This window comes from Brachyhypopomus gauderio, chromosome 1 (assembly GCF_052324685.1).
Source record: "Brachyhypopomus gauderio isolate BG-103 chromosome 1, BGAUD_0.2, whole genome shotgun sequence".
Lineage (NCBI taxonomy): Eukaryota > Metazoa > Chordata > Actinopteri > Gymnotiformes > Hypopomidae > Brachyhypopomus > Brachyhypopomus gauderio.
The window spans coordinates 7,747,619-7,762,042 of NC_135211.1; the positions used below are offsets into that span (position 1 = coordinate 7,747,619).

The 14,424-nt window shown below is 41.9% G+C and overlaps 16 non-coding genes across 16 annotated transcripts; all 16 read left to right on the top strand.

Moving 5' to 3' along the window:
- Positions 1 to 631: 631 nt before the first annotated feature.
- Positions 632 to 713, top strand: trnal-uaa (transfer RNA leucine (anticodon UAA)). The gene has a single exon. It is a non-coding gene; the product is annotated as a tRNA-Leu (tRNA).
- A 702-nt stretch (positions 714 to 1,415) lies between these two features.
- trnal-uaa (transfer RNA leucine (anticodon UAA)) lies at positions 1,416 to 1,497 on the top strand. Its single transcript has one exon. It is a non-coding gene; the product is annotated as a tRNA-Leu (tRNA).
- A 702-nt stretch (positions 1,498 to 2,199) lies between these two features.
- Positions 2,200 to 2,281, top strand: trnal-uaa (transfer RNA leucine (anticodon UAA)). The gene is given in 2 exon segments: positions 2,200 to 2,237; positions 2,247 to 2,281. It is a non-coding gene; the product is annotated as a tRNA-Leu (tRNA).
- Positions 2,282 to 2,981: 700 nt separating this feature from the next.
- Positions 2,982 to 3,063, top strand: trnal-uaa (transfer RNA leucine (anticodon UAA)). The gene has a single exon. It is a non-coding gene; the product is annotated as a tRNA-Leu (tRNA).
- A 700-nt stretch (positions 3,064 to 3,763) lies between these two features.
- On the top strand, positions 3,764 to 3,845 carry trnal-uaa (transfer RNA leucine (anticodon UAA)). The gene has a single exon. It is a non-coding gene; the product is annotated as a tRNA-Leu (tRNA).
- Positions 3,846 to 5,329: 1,484 nt separating this feature from the next.
- Positions 5,330 to 5,411, top strand: trnal-uaa (transfer RNA leucine (anticodon UAA)). The gene is given in 2 exon segments: positions 5,330 to 5,367; positions 5,377 to 5,411. It is a non-coding gene; the product is annotated as a tRNA-Leu (tRNA).
- Positions 5,412 to 6,111: 700 nt separating this feature from the next.
- trnal-uaa (transfer RNA leucine (anticodon UAA)) lies at positions 6,112 to 6,193 on the top strand. The gene has a single exon. It is a non-coding gene; the product is annotated as a tRNA-Leu (tRNA).
- A 700-nt stretch (positions 6,194 to 6,893) lies between these two features.
- Positions 6,894 to 6,975, top strand: trnal-uaa (transfer RNA leucine (anticodon UAA)). The gene has a single exon. It is a non-coding gene; the product is annotated as a tRNA-Leu (tRNA).
- A 700-nt stretch (positions 6,976 to 7,675) lies between these two features.
- Positions 7,676 to 7,757, top strand: trnal-uaa (transfer RNA leucine (anticodon UAA)). Its single transcript has one exon. It is a non-coding gene; the product is annotated as a tRNA-Leu (tRNA).
- Positions 7,758 to 8,457: 700 nt separating this feature from the next.
- On the top strand, positions 8,458 to 8,539 carry trnal-uaa (transfer RNA leucine (anticodon UAA)). The gene has a single exon. It is a non-coding gene; the product is annotated as a tRNA-Leu (tRNA).
- A 702-nt stretch (positions 8,540 to 9,241) lies between these two features.
- trnal-uaa (transfer RNA leucine (anticodon UAA)) lies at positions 9,242 to 9,323 on the top strand. The gene has a single exon. It is a non-coding gene; the product is annotated as a tRNA-Leu (tRNA).
- Positions 9,324 to 10,807: 1,484 nt separating this feature from the next.
- trnal-uaa (transfer RNA leucine (anticodon UAA)) lies at positions 10,808 to 10,889 on the top strand. The gene is given in 2 exon segments: positions 10,808 to 10,845; positions 10,855 to 10,889. It is a non-coding gene; the product is annotated as a tRNA-Leu (tRNA).
- A 700-nt stretch (positions 10,890 to 11,589) lies between these two features.
- On the top strand, positions 11,590 to 11,671 carry trnal-uaa (transfer RNA leucine (anticodon UAA)). The gene has a single exon. It is a non-coding gene; the product is annotated as a tRNA-Leu (tRNA).
- Positions 11,672 to 12,371: 700 nt separating this feature from the next.
- On the top strand, positions 12,372 to 12,453 carry trnal-uaa (transfer RNA leucine (anticodon UAA)). Its single transcript has one exon. It is a non-coding gene; the product is annotated as a tRNA-Leu (tRNA).
- Positions 12,454 to 13,153: 700 nt separating this feature from the next.
- trnal-uaa (transfer RNA leucine (anticodon UAA)) lies at positions 13,154 to 13,235 on the top strand. The gene has a single exon. It is a non-coding gene; the product is annotated as a tRNA-Leu (tRNA).
- Positions 13,236 to 13,935: 700 nt separating this feature from the next.
- Positions 13,936 to 14,017, top strand: trnal-uaa (transfer RNA leucine (anticodon UAA)). Its single transcript has one exon. It is a non-coding gene; the product is annotated as a tRNA-Leu (tRNA).
- Positions 14,018 to 14,424: the final 407 nt, after the last annotated feature.

The window sequence follows — 14,424 nt, forward strand, 5'->3', positions numbered from 1 at the left end:
ACGAGTAGCGAAAAGAAAGAAGAAGCAGCAACTCATCCATCATCAAGTCATCCTTTCCAAGTCCCTTTAAATGCCATCTGCAGGGGTTTTAACTTGCTGTTCCTATTTTTGTTGCTTAATATTTCATATAGCTAAATGATATGCAAGTCATTAATGACACATAAGCAGCAGCAATCCACTCAAGATGGGCCTTTTAATTATCCAAGGAGTTCAAGCAGGTATGTCAAAATGGGAACGGTGCTGTGTCCCTCCAAGAAAACGACTTGATACAAATATGCTATGTACACTACCAGATTGTCATGTACTCTGAGTCTAAGCTGTGAGAATTCATAGCACACCAATAAACCCATGCTGAAATTGGAACATTTGTAATGTGCAGGGTGTTAAAAGGCCGGACGATAAAACGTAAGCGTTCATCTACTTATTCAGAATGGCAGGAGAAGAAAGAAGATCAAGTAGTGACATATCCTGCCAGGATGCCTTTTGCAAAGTGTTGTATGTGACTGTGTGCTAAGGCGACGTTGAAGAGGAAGCTGCTTTTATCAGACTGGAAATGATGATTCTTGCCTCTTCCAATTCAACATAAATTCACCTTCTTTCGTGAAAAAGTCGGCAAAGACTTCTTTATAGAGGTAGCGTGGCCGAGTGGTCTAAGGCGCTGGATTTAAGCTCCATTCTCTTCGGAGGCGTGGGTTCAAATCCCACCGCTACCAAGTGGAGTTTTACAAACACTCACGGTCAGTTGTGCCCCTGCCAAATCACTTGTCTATGTGAAAAGAAGAAAACGAGTAGTGAAAAGAAAGAAGAAGCAGCAACTCATCCATCATCAAGTCATCCTTTCCAAGTCCCTTTAAATGCCATCTGCAGGGGTTTTAACTTGCTGTTCATATTTTTGTTGCTTAATATTTCATATAGCTAAATGATATGCAAGTCATTTATGACACATAAGCAGCAGCAATCCACTCAAGATGGGCCTTTTATTTATCCAAGGAGTTCAAGCATGTATGTCAAAATGGGAACGGTGCTGTGTCCCTCCAAGAAAACGACTTGATACAAGTATGCTATGTACACTACCAGATTGTCATGTACTCTGAGTCTAAGCTGTGAGAATTCATAGCACACCAATAAACCCATGCTCAAATTGGAACATTTGTAACGTGCAGGGTGTTAAAAGGCCGGACGATAAAACGTAAGCGTTCATCTACTTATTCAGAATGGCAGGAGAAGAAAGAAGATCAAGTAGTGACATATCCTGCCAGGATGCCTTTTGCAAAGTGTTGTATGTGACTGTGTGCTGAGGCGAGGTTGAAGAGGAAACTGCTTTTATCAGACTGGAAATGATGATTCTTGCCTCTTCCAATTCAACATAAATTCACCTTCTTTCGTGAAAAAGTCGGCAAAGACTTCTTCATAGAGGTAGCGTGACCGAGTGGTCTAAGGCGCTGGATTTAAGCTCCATTCTCTTCGGAGGCGTGGGTTCAAATCCCACCGCTACCAAGTGGAGTTTTACAAACACTCACGGTCAGTTGTGCCCCTGCCAAATCACTTGTCTATGTGAAAAGAAGAAAACGAGTAGCGAAAAGAAAGAAGAAGCAGCAACTCATCCATCATCAAGTCATCCTTTCCAAGTCCCTTTAAATGCCATCTGCAGGGGTTTTAACTTGCTGTTCATATTTTTGTTGCTTAATATTTCATATAGCTAAATGATATGCAAGTCATTAATGACACATAAGCAGCAGCAATCCACTCAAGATGGCCCTTTTAATTATCCAAGGAGTTCAAGCTGGTATGTCAAAATGGGAACGGTGCTGTGTCCCTCCAAGAAAACGACTTGATACAAATATGCTATGTACACTACCAGATTGTCATGTACTCTGAGTCTAAGCTGTGAGAATTCATAGCACACCAATAAACCCATGCTGAAATTGGAACATTTGTAATGTGCAGGGTGTTAAAAGGCCGGACGATAAAACGTAAGCGTTCATCTACTTATTCAGAATAGCAGGAGAAGAAAGAAGATCAAGTAGTGACATATCCTGCCAGGATGCCTTTTGCAAAGTGTTGTATGTGACTGTGTGCTGAGGCGAGGTTGAAGAGGAAGCTGCTTTTATGAGACTGGAAATGATGATTCTTGCCTCTTCCAATTCAACATAAATTCACCTTCTTTCGTGAAAAAGTCGGCAAAGTCTTCTTCATAGAGGTAGCGTGGCCGAGTGGTCTAAGGCGCTGAATTTAAGCTCCATTCTCTTCGGAGGCGTGGGTTCAAATCCCACTGCTACCAAGTGGAGTTTTACAAACACTCACGGTCAGTTGTGCCCCTGCCAAATCACTTGTCTATGTGAAAAGAAGAAAACGAGTAGCGAAAAGAAAGAAGAAGCAGCAACTCATCCATCATCGTCATCCTTTCCAAGTCCCTTTAAATGCCATCTGCAGGGGTTTTAACTTGCTGTTCATATTTTTGTTGCTTAATATTTCATATAGCTAAATGATATGCAAGTCATTAATGACACATAAGCAGCAGCAATCCACTCAAGATGGGCCTTTTAATTATCCAAGGAGTTCAAGCTGGTATGTCAAAATGGGAACGGTGCTGTGTCCCTCCAAGAAAACGACTTGATACAAATATGCTATGTACACTACCAGATTGTCATGTACTCTGAGTCTAAGCTGTGATAATTCATAGCACACCAATAAACCCATGCTGAAATTGGAACATTTGTAATGTGCAGGGTGTTAAAAGGCCGGACGATAAAACGTAAGCGTTCATCTACTTATTCAGAATGGCAGGAGAAGAAAGAAGATCAAGTAGTGACATATCCTGCCAGGATGCCTTTTGCAATGTGTTGTATGTGACTGTGTGCTGAGGCGAGGTTGAAGAGGAAGCTGCTTTTATCAGACTGGAAATGATGATTCTTGCCTCTTCCAATTCAACATAAATTCACCTTCTTTCGTGAAAAAGTCGGCAAAGACTTCTTCATAGAGGTAGCGTGGCCGAGTGGTCTAAGGCGCTGGATTTAAGCTCCATTCTCTTCGGAGGCGTGGGTTCAAATCCCACTGCTACCAAGTGGAGTTTTACAAACACTCACGGTCAGTTGTGCCCCTGCCAAATCACTTGTCTATGTGAAAAGAAGAAAACGAGTAGCGAAAAGAAAGAAGAAGCAGCAACTCATCCATCATCGTCATCCTTTCCAAGTCCCTTTAAATGCCATCTGCAGGGGTTTTAACTTGCTGTTCATATTTTTGTTGCTTAATATTTCATATAGCTAAATGATATGCAAGTCATTAATGACACATAAGCAGCAGCAATCCACTCAAGATGGGCCTTTTAATTATCCAAGGAGTTCAAGCTGGTATGTCAAAATGGGAACGGTGCTGTGTCCCTCCAAGAAAACGACTTGATACAAATATGCTATGTACACTACCAGATTGTCATGTACTCTGAGTCTAAGCTGTGAGAATTCATAGCACACCAATAAACCCATGCTGAAATTGGAACATTTGTAATGTGCAGGGTGTTAAAAGGCCGGACGATAAAACGTAAGCGTTCATCTACTTATTCAGAATGGCAGGAGAAGAAAGAAGATCAAGTAGTGACATATCCTGCCAGGATGCCTTTTGCAAAGTGTTGTATGTGACTGTGTACTGAGGCGAGGTTGAAGAGGAAGCTGCTTTTATGAGACTGGAAATGATGATTCTTGCCTCTTCCAATTCAACATAAATTCACCTTCTTTCGTGAAAAAGTCGGCAAAGTCTTCTTCATAGAGGTAGCATGGCCGAGTGGTCTAAGGCGCTGGATTTAAGCTCCATTCTCTTCGGAGGCGTGGGTTCAAATCCCACTGCTACCAAGTGGAGTTTTACAAACACCCACGGTCAGTTGTGCCCCTGCCAAATCACTTGTCTATGTGAAAAGAAGAAAACGAGTAGCGAAAAGAAAGAAGAAGCAGCAACTCATCCATCATCGTCATCCTTTCCAAGTCCCTTTAAATGCCATCTGCAGGGGTTTTAACTTGCTGTTCATATTTTTGTTGCTTAATATTTCATATAGCTAAATGATATGCAAGTCATTTATGACACATAAGCAGCAGCAATCCACTCAAGATGGGCCTTTTAATTATCCAAGGAGTTCAAGCAGGTATGTCAAAATGGGAACGGTGCTGTGTCCCTCCAAGAAAACGACTTGATACAAGTATGCTATGTACACTACCAGATTGTCATGTACTCTGAGTCTAAGCTGTGAGAATTCATAGCACACCAATAAACCCATGCTGAAATTGGAACATTAGTAATGTGCAGGGTGTTAAAAGGCCGGACGATAAAACGTAAGCGTTCATCTACTTATTCAGAATGGCAGGAGAAGAAAGAAGATCAAGTAGTGACATATCCTGCCAGGATGCCTTTTGCAAAGTGTTGTATGTGACTGTGTGCTGAGGCGAGGTTGAAGAGGAAGCTGCTTTTATCAGACTGGAAATGATGATTCTTGCCTCTTCCAATTCAACATAAATTCACCTTCTTTCGTGAAAAAGTCGGCAAAGACTTCTTCATAGAGGTAGCGTGGCTGTGTGGTCTAAGGCGCTGCATTTAAGCTCCATTCTCGTTCGAGGCGTGGGTTCAAATCCCACCGCTACCAAGTGGAGTTTTACAAACACTCACGGTCAGTTGTGCCCCTGCCAAATCACTTGTCTATGTGAAAAGAAGAAAACGAGTAGCGAAAAGAAAGAAGAAGCAGCAACTCATCCATCATCAAGTCATCCTTTCCAAGTCCCTTTAAATGCCATCTGCAGGGGTTTTAACTTGCTGTTCATATTTTTGTTGCTTAATATTTCATATAGCTAAATGATATGCAAGTCATTAATGACACATAAGCAGCAGCAATCCACTCAAGATGGCCCTTTTAATTATCCAAGGAGTTCAAGCTGGTATGTCAAAATGGGAACGGTGCTGTGTCCCTCCAAGAAAACGACTTGATACAAATATGCTATGTACACTACCAGATTGTCATGTACTCTGAGTCTAAGCTGTGAGAATTCATAGCACACCAATAAACCCATGCTGAAATTGGAACATTTGTAATGTGCAGGGTGTTAAAAGGCCGGACGATAAAACGTAAGCGTTCATCTACTTATTCAGAATAGCAGGAGAAGAAAGAAGATCAAGTAGTGACATATCCTGCCAGGATGCCTTTTGCAAAGTGTTGTATGTGACTGTGTGCTGAGGCGAGGTTGAAGAGGAAGCTGCTTTTATGAGACTGGAAATGATGATTCTTGCCTCTTCCAATTCAACATAAATTCACCTTCTTTCGTGAAAAAGTCGGCAAAGTCTTCTTCATAGAGGTAGCGTGGCCGAGTGGTCTAAGGCGCTGAATTTAAGCTCCATTCTCTTCGGAGGCGTGGGTTCAAATCCCACTGCTACCAAGTGGAGTTTTACAAACACTCACGGTCAGTTGTGCCCCTGCCAAATCACTTGTCTATGTGAAAAGAAGAAAACGAGTAGCGAAAAGAAAGAAGAAGCAGCAACTCATCCATCATCGTCATCCTTTCCAAGTCCCTTTAAATGCCATCTGCAGGGGTTTTAACTTGCTGTTCATATTTTTGTTGCTTAATATTTCATATAGCTAAATGATATGCAAGTCATTAATGACACATAAGCAGCAGCAATCCACTCAAGATGGGCCTTTTAATTATCCAAGGAGTTCAAGCTGGTATGTCAAAATGGGAACGGTGCTGTGTCCCTCCAAGAAAACGACTTGATACAAATATGCTATGTACACTACCAGATTGTCATGTACTCTGAGTCTAAGCTGTGATAATTCATAGCACACCAATAAACCCATGCTGAAATTGGAACATTTGTAATGTGCAGGGTGTTAAAAGGCCGGACGATAAAACGTAAGCGTTCATCTACTTATTCAGAATGGCAGGAGAAGAAAGAAGATCAAGTAGTGACATATCCTGCCAGGATGCCTTTTGCAATGTGTTGTATGTGACTGTGTGCTGAGGCGAGGTTGAAGAGGAAGCTGCTTTTATCAGACTGGAAATGATGATTCTTGCCTCTTCCAATTCAACATAAATTCACCTTCTTTCGTGAAAAAGTCGGCAAAGACTTCTTCATAGAGGTAGCGTGGCCGAGTGGTCTAAGGCGCTGGATTTAAGCTCCATTCTCTTCGGAGGCGTGGGTTCAAATCCCACTGCTACCAAGTGGAGTTTTACAAACACTCACGGTCAGTTGTGCCCCTGCCAAATCACTTGTCTATGTGAAAAGAAGAAAACGAGTAGCGAAAAGAAAGAAGAAGCAGCAACTCATCCATCATCGTCATCCTTTCCAAGTCCCTTTAAATGCCATCTGCAGGGGTTTTAACTTGCTGTTCATATTTTTGTTGCTTAATATTTCATATAGCTAAATGATATGCAAGTCATTAATGACACATAAGCAGCAGCAATCCACTCAAGATGGGCCTTTTAATTATCCAAGGAGTTCAAGCTGGTATGTCAAAATGGGAACGGTGCTGTGTCCCTCCAAGAAAACGACTTGATACAAATATGCTATGTACACTACCAGATTGTCATGTACTCTGAGTCTAAGCTGTGAGAATTCATAGCACACCAATAAACCCATGCTGAAATTGGAACATTTGTAATGTGCAGGGTGTTAAAAGGCCGGACGATAAAACGTAAGCGTTCATCTACTTATTCAGAATGGCAGGAGAAGAAAGAAGATCAAGTAGTGACATATCCTGCCAGGATGCCTTTTGCAAAGTGTTGTATGTGACTGTGTACTGAGGCGAGGTTGAAGAGGAAGCTGCTTTTATGAGACTGGAAATGATGATTCTTGCCTCTTCCAATTCAACATAAATTCACCTTCTTTCGTGAAAAAGTCGGCAAAGTCTTCTTCATAGAGGTAGCATGGCCGAGTGGTCTAAGGCGCTGGATTTAAGCTCCATTCTCTTCGGAGGCGTGGGTTCAAATCCCACTGCTACCAAGTGGAGTTTTACAAACACCCACGGTCAGTTGTGCCCCTGCCAAATCACTTGTCTATGTGAAAAGAAGAAAACGAGTAGCGAAAAGAAAGAAGAAGCAGCAACTCATCCATCATCGTCATCCTTTCCAAGTCCCTTTAAATGCCATCTGCAGGGGTTTTAACTTGCTGTTCATATTTTTGTTGCTTAATATTTCATATAGCTAAATGATATGCAAGTCATTTATGACACATAAGCAGCAGCAATCCACTCAAGATGGGCCTTTTAATTATCCAAGGAGTTCAAGCAGGTATGTCAAAATGGGAACGGTGCTGTGTCCCTCCAAGAAAACGACTTGATACAAGTATGCTATGTACACTACCAGATTGTCATGTACTCTGAGTCTAAGCTGTGAGAATTCATAGCACACCAATAAACCCATGCTGAAATTGGAACATTAGTAATGTGCAGGGTGTTAAAAGGCCGGACGATAAAACGTAAGCGTTCATCTACTTATTCAGAATGGCAGGAGAAGAAAGAAGATCAAGTAGTGACATATCCTGCCAGGATGCCTTTTGCAAAGTGTTGTATGTGACTGTGTGCTGAGGCGAGGTTGAAGAGGAAGCTGCTTTTATCAGACTGGAAATGATGATTCTTGCCTCTTCCAATTCAACATAAATTCACCTTCTTTCTTGAAAAAGTCGGCAAAGACTTCTTCATAGAGGTAGCGTGGCCGAGTGGTCTAAGGCGCTGGATTTAAGCTCCATTCTCTTCGGAGGCGTGGGTTCAAATCCCACTGCTACAAAGTGGAGTTTTACAAACACTCACGGTCAGTTGTGCCCCTGCCAAATCACTTGTCTATGTGAAAAGAAGAAAACGAGTAGCGAAAAGAAAGAAGAAGCAGCAACTCATCCATCCTTGTCATCCTTTCCAAGTCCCTTTAAATGCCATCTGCAGGGGTTTTAACTTGCTGTTCATATTTTTGTTGCTTAATATTTCATATAGCTAAATGATATGCAAGTCATTAATGACACATAAGCAGCAGCAATCCACTCAAGATGGGCCTTTTAATTATCCAAGGAGTTCAAGCTGGTATGTCAAAATGGGAACGGTGCTGTGTCCCTCCAAGAAAACGACTTGATACAAATATGCTATGTACACTACCAGATTGTCATGTACTCTGAGTCTAAGCTGTGAGAATTCATAGCACACCAATAAACCCATGCTGAAATTGGAACATTTGTAATGTGCAGGGTGTTAAAAGGCCGGACGATAAAACGTAAGCGTTCATCTACTTATTCAGAATGGCAGGAGAAGAAAGAAGATCAAGTAGTGACATATCCTGCCAGGATGCCTTTTGCAAAGTGTTGTATGTGACTGTGTGCTAAGGCGACGTTGAAGACGAAGCTGCTTTTATCAGACTGGAAATGATGATTCTTACCTCTTCCAATTCAACATAAATTTACCTTCTTTCGTGAAAAAGTCGGCAAAGACTTCTTCATAGAGGTAGCGTGGCCGAGTGGTCTAAGGCGCTGGATTTAAGCTCCATTCTCTTCGGAGGCGTGGGTTCAAATCCCACCGCTACCAAGTGGAGTTTTACAAACACTCACGGTCAGTTGTGCCCCTGCCAAATCACTTGTCTATGTGAAAAGAAGAAAACGAGTAGTGAAAAGAAAGAAGAAGCAGCAACTCATCCATCATCAAGTCATCCTTTCCAAGTCCCTTTAAATGCCATCTGCAGGGGTTTTAACTTGCTGTTCATATTTTTGTTGCTTAATATTTCATATAGCTAAATGATATGCAAGTCATTTATGACACATAAGCAGCAGCAATCCACTCAAGATGGGCCTTTTAATTATCCAAGGAGTTCAAGCAGGTATGTCAAAATGGGAACGGTGCTGTGTCCCTCCAAGAAAACGACTTGATACAAGTATGCTATGTACACTACCAGATTGTCATGTACTCTGAGTCTAAGCTGTGAGAATTCATAGCACACCAATAAACCCATGCTGAAATTGGAACATTAGTAATGTGCAGGGTGTTAAAAGGCCGGACGATAAAACGTAAGCGTTCATCTACTTATTCAGAATGGCAGGAGAAGAAAGAAGATCAAGTAGTGACATATCCTGCCAGGATGCCTTTTGCAATGTGTTGTATGTGACTGTGTGCTGAGGCGAGGTTGAAGAGGAAGCTGCTTTTATCAGACTGGAAATGATGATTCTTGCCTCTTCCAATTCAACATAAATTCACCTTCTTTCGTGAAAAAGTCGGCAAAGACTTCTTCATAGAGGTAGCGTGGCCGAGTGGTCTAAGGCGCTGGATTTAAGCTCCATTCTCTTCGGAGGCGTGGGTTCAAATCCCACCGCTACCAAGTGGAGTTTTACAAACACTCACGGTCAGTTGTGCCCCTGCCAAGTCACTTGTCTATGTGAAAAGAAGAAAACGAGTAGCGAAAAGAAAGAAGAAGCAGCAACTCATCCATCATCGTCATCCTTTCCAAGTCCCTTTAAATGCCATCTGCAGGGGTTTTAACTGGCTGTTCATATTTTTGTTGCTTAATATTTCATATAGCTAAATGATATGCAAGTCATTAATGACACATAAGCAGCAGCAATCCACTCAATATGGGCCTTTTAATTATCCAAGGAGTTCAAGCTGGTATGTCAAAATGGGAACGGTGCTGTGTCCCTCCAAGAAAACGACTTGATACAAATATGCTATGTACACTACCAGATTGTCATGTACTCTGAGTCTAAGCTGTGAGAATTCATAGCACACCAATAAACCCATGCTGAAATTGGAACATTTGTAATGTGCAGGGTGTTAAAAGGCCGGACGATAAAACGTAAGCGTCCATCTACTTATTCAGAATGGCAGGAGAAGAAAGAAGATCAAGTAGTGACATATCCTGCCAGGATGCCTTTTGCAATGTGTTGTATGTGACTGTGTGCTGAGGCGAGGTTGAAGAGGAAGCTGCTTTTATCAGACTGGAAATGATGATTCTTGCCTCTTCCAATTCAACATAAATTCACCTTCTTTCGTGAAAAAGTCGGCAAAGACTTCTTCATAGAGGTAGCGTGGCTGTGTGGTCTAAGGCGCTGCATTTAAGCTCCATTCTCGTTCGAGGCGTGGGTTCAAATCCCACCGCTACCAAGTGGAGTTTTACAAACACTCACGGTCAGTTGTGCCCCTGCCAAATCACTTGTCTATGTGAAAAGAAGAAAACGAGTAGCGAAAAGAAAGAAGAAGCAGCAACTCATCCATCATCAAGTCATCCTTTCCAAGTCCCTTTAAATGCCATCTGCAGGGGTTTTAACTTGCTGTTCATATTTTTGTTGCTTAATATTTCATATAGCTAAATGATATGCAAGTCATTAATGACACATAAGCAGCAGCAATCCACTCAAGATGGCCCTTTTAATTATCCAAGGAGTTCAAGCTGGTATGTCAAAATGGGAACGGTGCTGTGTCCCTCCAAGAAAACGACTTGATACAAATATGCTATGTACACTACCAGATTGTCATGTACTCTGAGTCTAAGCTGTGAGAATTCATAGCACACCAATAAACCCATGCTGAAATTGGAACATTTGTAATGTGCAGGGTGTTAAAAGGCCGGACGATAAAACGTAAGCGTTCATCTACTTATTCAGAATAGCAGGAGAAGAAAGAAGATCAAGTAGTGACATATCCTGCCAGGATGCCTTTTGCAAAGTGTTGTATGTGACTGTGTGCTGAGGCGAGGTTGAAGAGGAAGCTGCTTTTATGAGACTGGAAATGATGATTCTTGCCTCTTCCAATTCAACATAAATTCACCTTCTTTCGTGAAAAAGTCGGCAAAGTCTTCTTCATAGAGGTAGCGTGGCCGAGTGGTCTAAGGCGCTGAATTTAAGCTCCATTCTCTTCGGAGGCGTGGGTTCAAATCCCACTGCTACCAAGTGGAGTTTTACAAACACTCACGGTCAGTTGTGCCCCTGCCAAATCACTTGTCTATGTGAAAAGAAGAAAACGAGTAGCGAAAAGAAAGAAGAAGCAGCAACTCATCCATCATCGTCATCCTTTCCAAGTCCCTTTAAATGCCATCTGCAGGGGTTTTAACTTGCTGTTCATATTTTTGTTGCTTAATATTTCATATAGCTAAATGATATGCAAGTCATTAATGACACATAAGCAGCAGCAATCCACTCAAGATGGGCCTTTTAATTATCCAAGGAGTTCAAGCTGGTATGTCAAAATGGGAACGGTGCTGTGTCCCTCCAAGAAAACGACTTGATACAAATATGCTATGTACACTACCAGATTGTCATGTACTCTGAGTCTAAGCTGTGATAATTCATAGCACACCAATAAACCCATGCTGAAATTGGAACATTTGTAATGTGCAGGGTGTTAAAAGGCCGGACGATAAAACGTAAGCGTTCATCTACTTATTCAGAATGGCAGGAGAAGAAAGAAGATCAAGTAGTGACATATCCTGCCAGGATGCCTTTTGCAATGTGTTGTATGTGACTGTGTGCTGAGGCGAGGTTGAAGAGGAAGCTGCTTTTATCAGACTGGAAATGATGATTCTTGCCTCTTCCAATTCAACATAAATTCACCTTCTTTCGTGAAAAAGTCGGCAAAGACTTCTTCATAGAGGTAGCGTGGCCGAGTGGTCTAAGGCGCTGGATTTAAGCTCCATTCTCTTCGGAGGCGTGGGTTCAAATCCCACTGCTACCAAGTGGAGTTTTACAAACACTCACGGTCAGTTGTGCCCCTGCCAAATCACTTGTCTATGTGAAAAGAAGAAAACGAGTAGCGAAAAGAAAGAAGAAGCAGCAACTCATCCATCATCGTCATCCTTTCCAAGTCCCTTTAAATGCCATCTGCAGGGGTTTTAACTTGCTGTTCATATTTTTGTTGCTTAATATTTCATATAGCTAAATGATATGCAAGTCATTAATGACACATAAGCAGCAGCAATCCACTCAAGATGGGCCTTTTAATTATCCAAGGAGTTCAAGCTGGTATGTCAAAATGGGAACGGTGCTGTGTCCCTCCAAGAAAACGACTTGATACAAATATGCTATGTACACTACCAGATTGTCATGTACTCTGAGTCTAAGCTGTGAGAATTCATAGCACACCAATAAACCCATGCTGAAATTGGAACATTTGTAATGTGCAGGGTGTTAAAAGGCCGGACGATAAAACGTAAGCGTTCATCTACTTATTCAGAATGGCAGGAGAAGAAAGAAGATCAAGTAGTGACATATCCTGCCAGGATGCCTTTTGCAAAGTGTTGTATGTGACTGTGTACTGAGGCGAGGTTGAAGAGGAAGCTGCTTTTATGAGACTGGAAATGATGATTCTTGCCTCTTCCAATTCAACATAAATTCACCTTCTTTCGTGAAAAAGTCGGCAAAGTCTTCTTCATAGAGGTAGCATGGCCGAGTGGTCTAAGGCGCTGGATTTAAGCTCCATTCTCTTCGGAGGCGTGGGTTCAAATCCCACTGCTACCAAGTGGAGTTTTACAAACACCCACGGTCAGTTGTGCCCCTGCCAAATCACTTGTCTATGTGAAAAGAAGAAAACGAGTAGCGAAAAGAAAGAAGAAGCAGCAACTCATCCATCATCGTCATCCTTTCCAAGTCCCTTTAAATGCCATCTGCAGGGGTTTTAACTTGCTGTTCATATTTTTGTTGCTTAATATTTCATATAGCTAAATGATATGCAAGTCATTTATGACACATAAGCAGCAGCAATCCACTCAAGATGGGCCTTTTAATTATCCAAGGAGTTCAAGCAGGTATGTCAAAATGGGAACGGTGCTGTGTCCCTCCAAGAAAACGACTTGATACAAGTATGCTATGTACACTACCAGATTGTCATGTACTCTGAGTCTAAGCTGTGAGAATTCATAGCACACCAATAAACCCATGCTGAAATTGGAACATTAGTAATGTGCAGGGTGTTAAAAGGCCGGACGATAAAACGTAAGCGTTCATCTACTTATTCAGAATGGCAGGAGAAGAAAGAAGATCAAGTAGTGACATATCCTGCCAGGATGCCTTTTGCAAAGTGTTGTATGTGACTGTGTGCTGAGGCGAGGTTGAAGAGGAAGCTGCTTTTATCAGACTGGAAATGATGATTCTTGCCTCTTCCAATTCAACATAAATTCACCTTCTTTCTTGAAAAAGTCGGCAAAGACTTCTTCATAGAGGTAGCGTGGCCGAGTGGTCTAAGGCGCTGGATTTAAGCTCCATTCTCTTCGGAGGCGTGGGTTCAAATCCCACTGCTACAAAGTGGAGTTTTACAAACACTCACGGTCAGTTGTGCCCCTGCCAAATCACTTGTCTATGTGAAAAGAAGAAAACGAGTAGCGAAAAGAAAGAAGAAGCAGCAACTCATCCATCCTTGTCATCCTTTCCAAGTCCCTTTAAATGCCATCTGCAGGGGTTTTAACTTGCTGTTCATATTTTTGTTGCTTAATATTTCATATAGCTAAATGATATGCAAGTCATTAATGACACATAAGCAGCAGCAATCCACTCAAGATGGGCCTTTTAATTATCCAAGGAGTTCAAGCTGGTATGTCAAAATGGGAACGGTGCTGTGTCCCTCCAAGAAAACGACTTGATACAAATATGCTATGTACACTACCAGATTGTCATGTACTCTGAGTCTAAGCTGTGAGAATTCATAGCACACCAATAAACCCATGCTGAAATTGGAACATTTGTAATGTGCAGGGTGTTAAAAGGCCGGACGATAAAACGTAAGCGTTCATCTACTTATTCAGAATGGCAGGAGAAGAAAGAAGATCAAGTAGTGACATATCCTGCCAGGATGCCTTTTGCAAAGTGTTGTATGTGACTGTGTGCTAAGGCGACGTTGAAGACGAAGCTGCTTTTATCAGACTGGAAATGATGATTCTTACCTCTTCCAATTCAACATAAATTTACCTTCTTTCGTGAAAAAGTCGGCAAAGACTTCTTCATAGAGGTAGCGTGGCCGAGTGGTCTAAGGCGCTGGATTTAAGCTCCATTCTCTTCGGAGGCGTGGGTTCAAATCCCACCGCTACCAAGTGGAGTTTTACAAACACTCACGGTCAGTTGTGCCCCTGCCAAATCACTTGTCTATGTGAAAAGAAGAAAACGAGTAGTGAAAAGAAAGAAGAAGCAGCAACTCATCCATCATCAAGTCATCCTTTCCAAGTCCCTTTAAATGCCATCTGCAGGGGTTTTAACTTGCTGTTCATATTTTTGTTGCTTAATATTTCATATAGCTAAATGATATGCAAGTCATTTATGACACATAAGCAGCAGCAATCCACTCAAGATGGGCCTTTTAATTATCCAAGGAGTTCAAGCAGGTATGTCAAAATGGGAACGGTGCTGTGTCCCTCCAAGAAAACGACTTGATACAAGTATGCTATGTACACTACCAGATTGTCATGTACTCTGAGTCTAAGCTGTGAGAATTCATAGCAC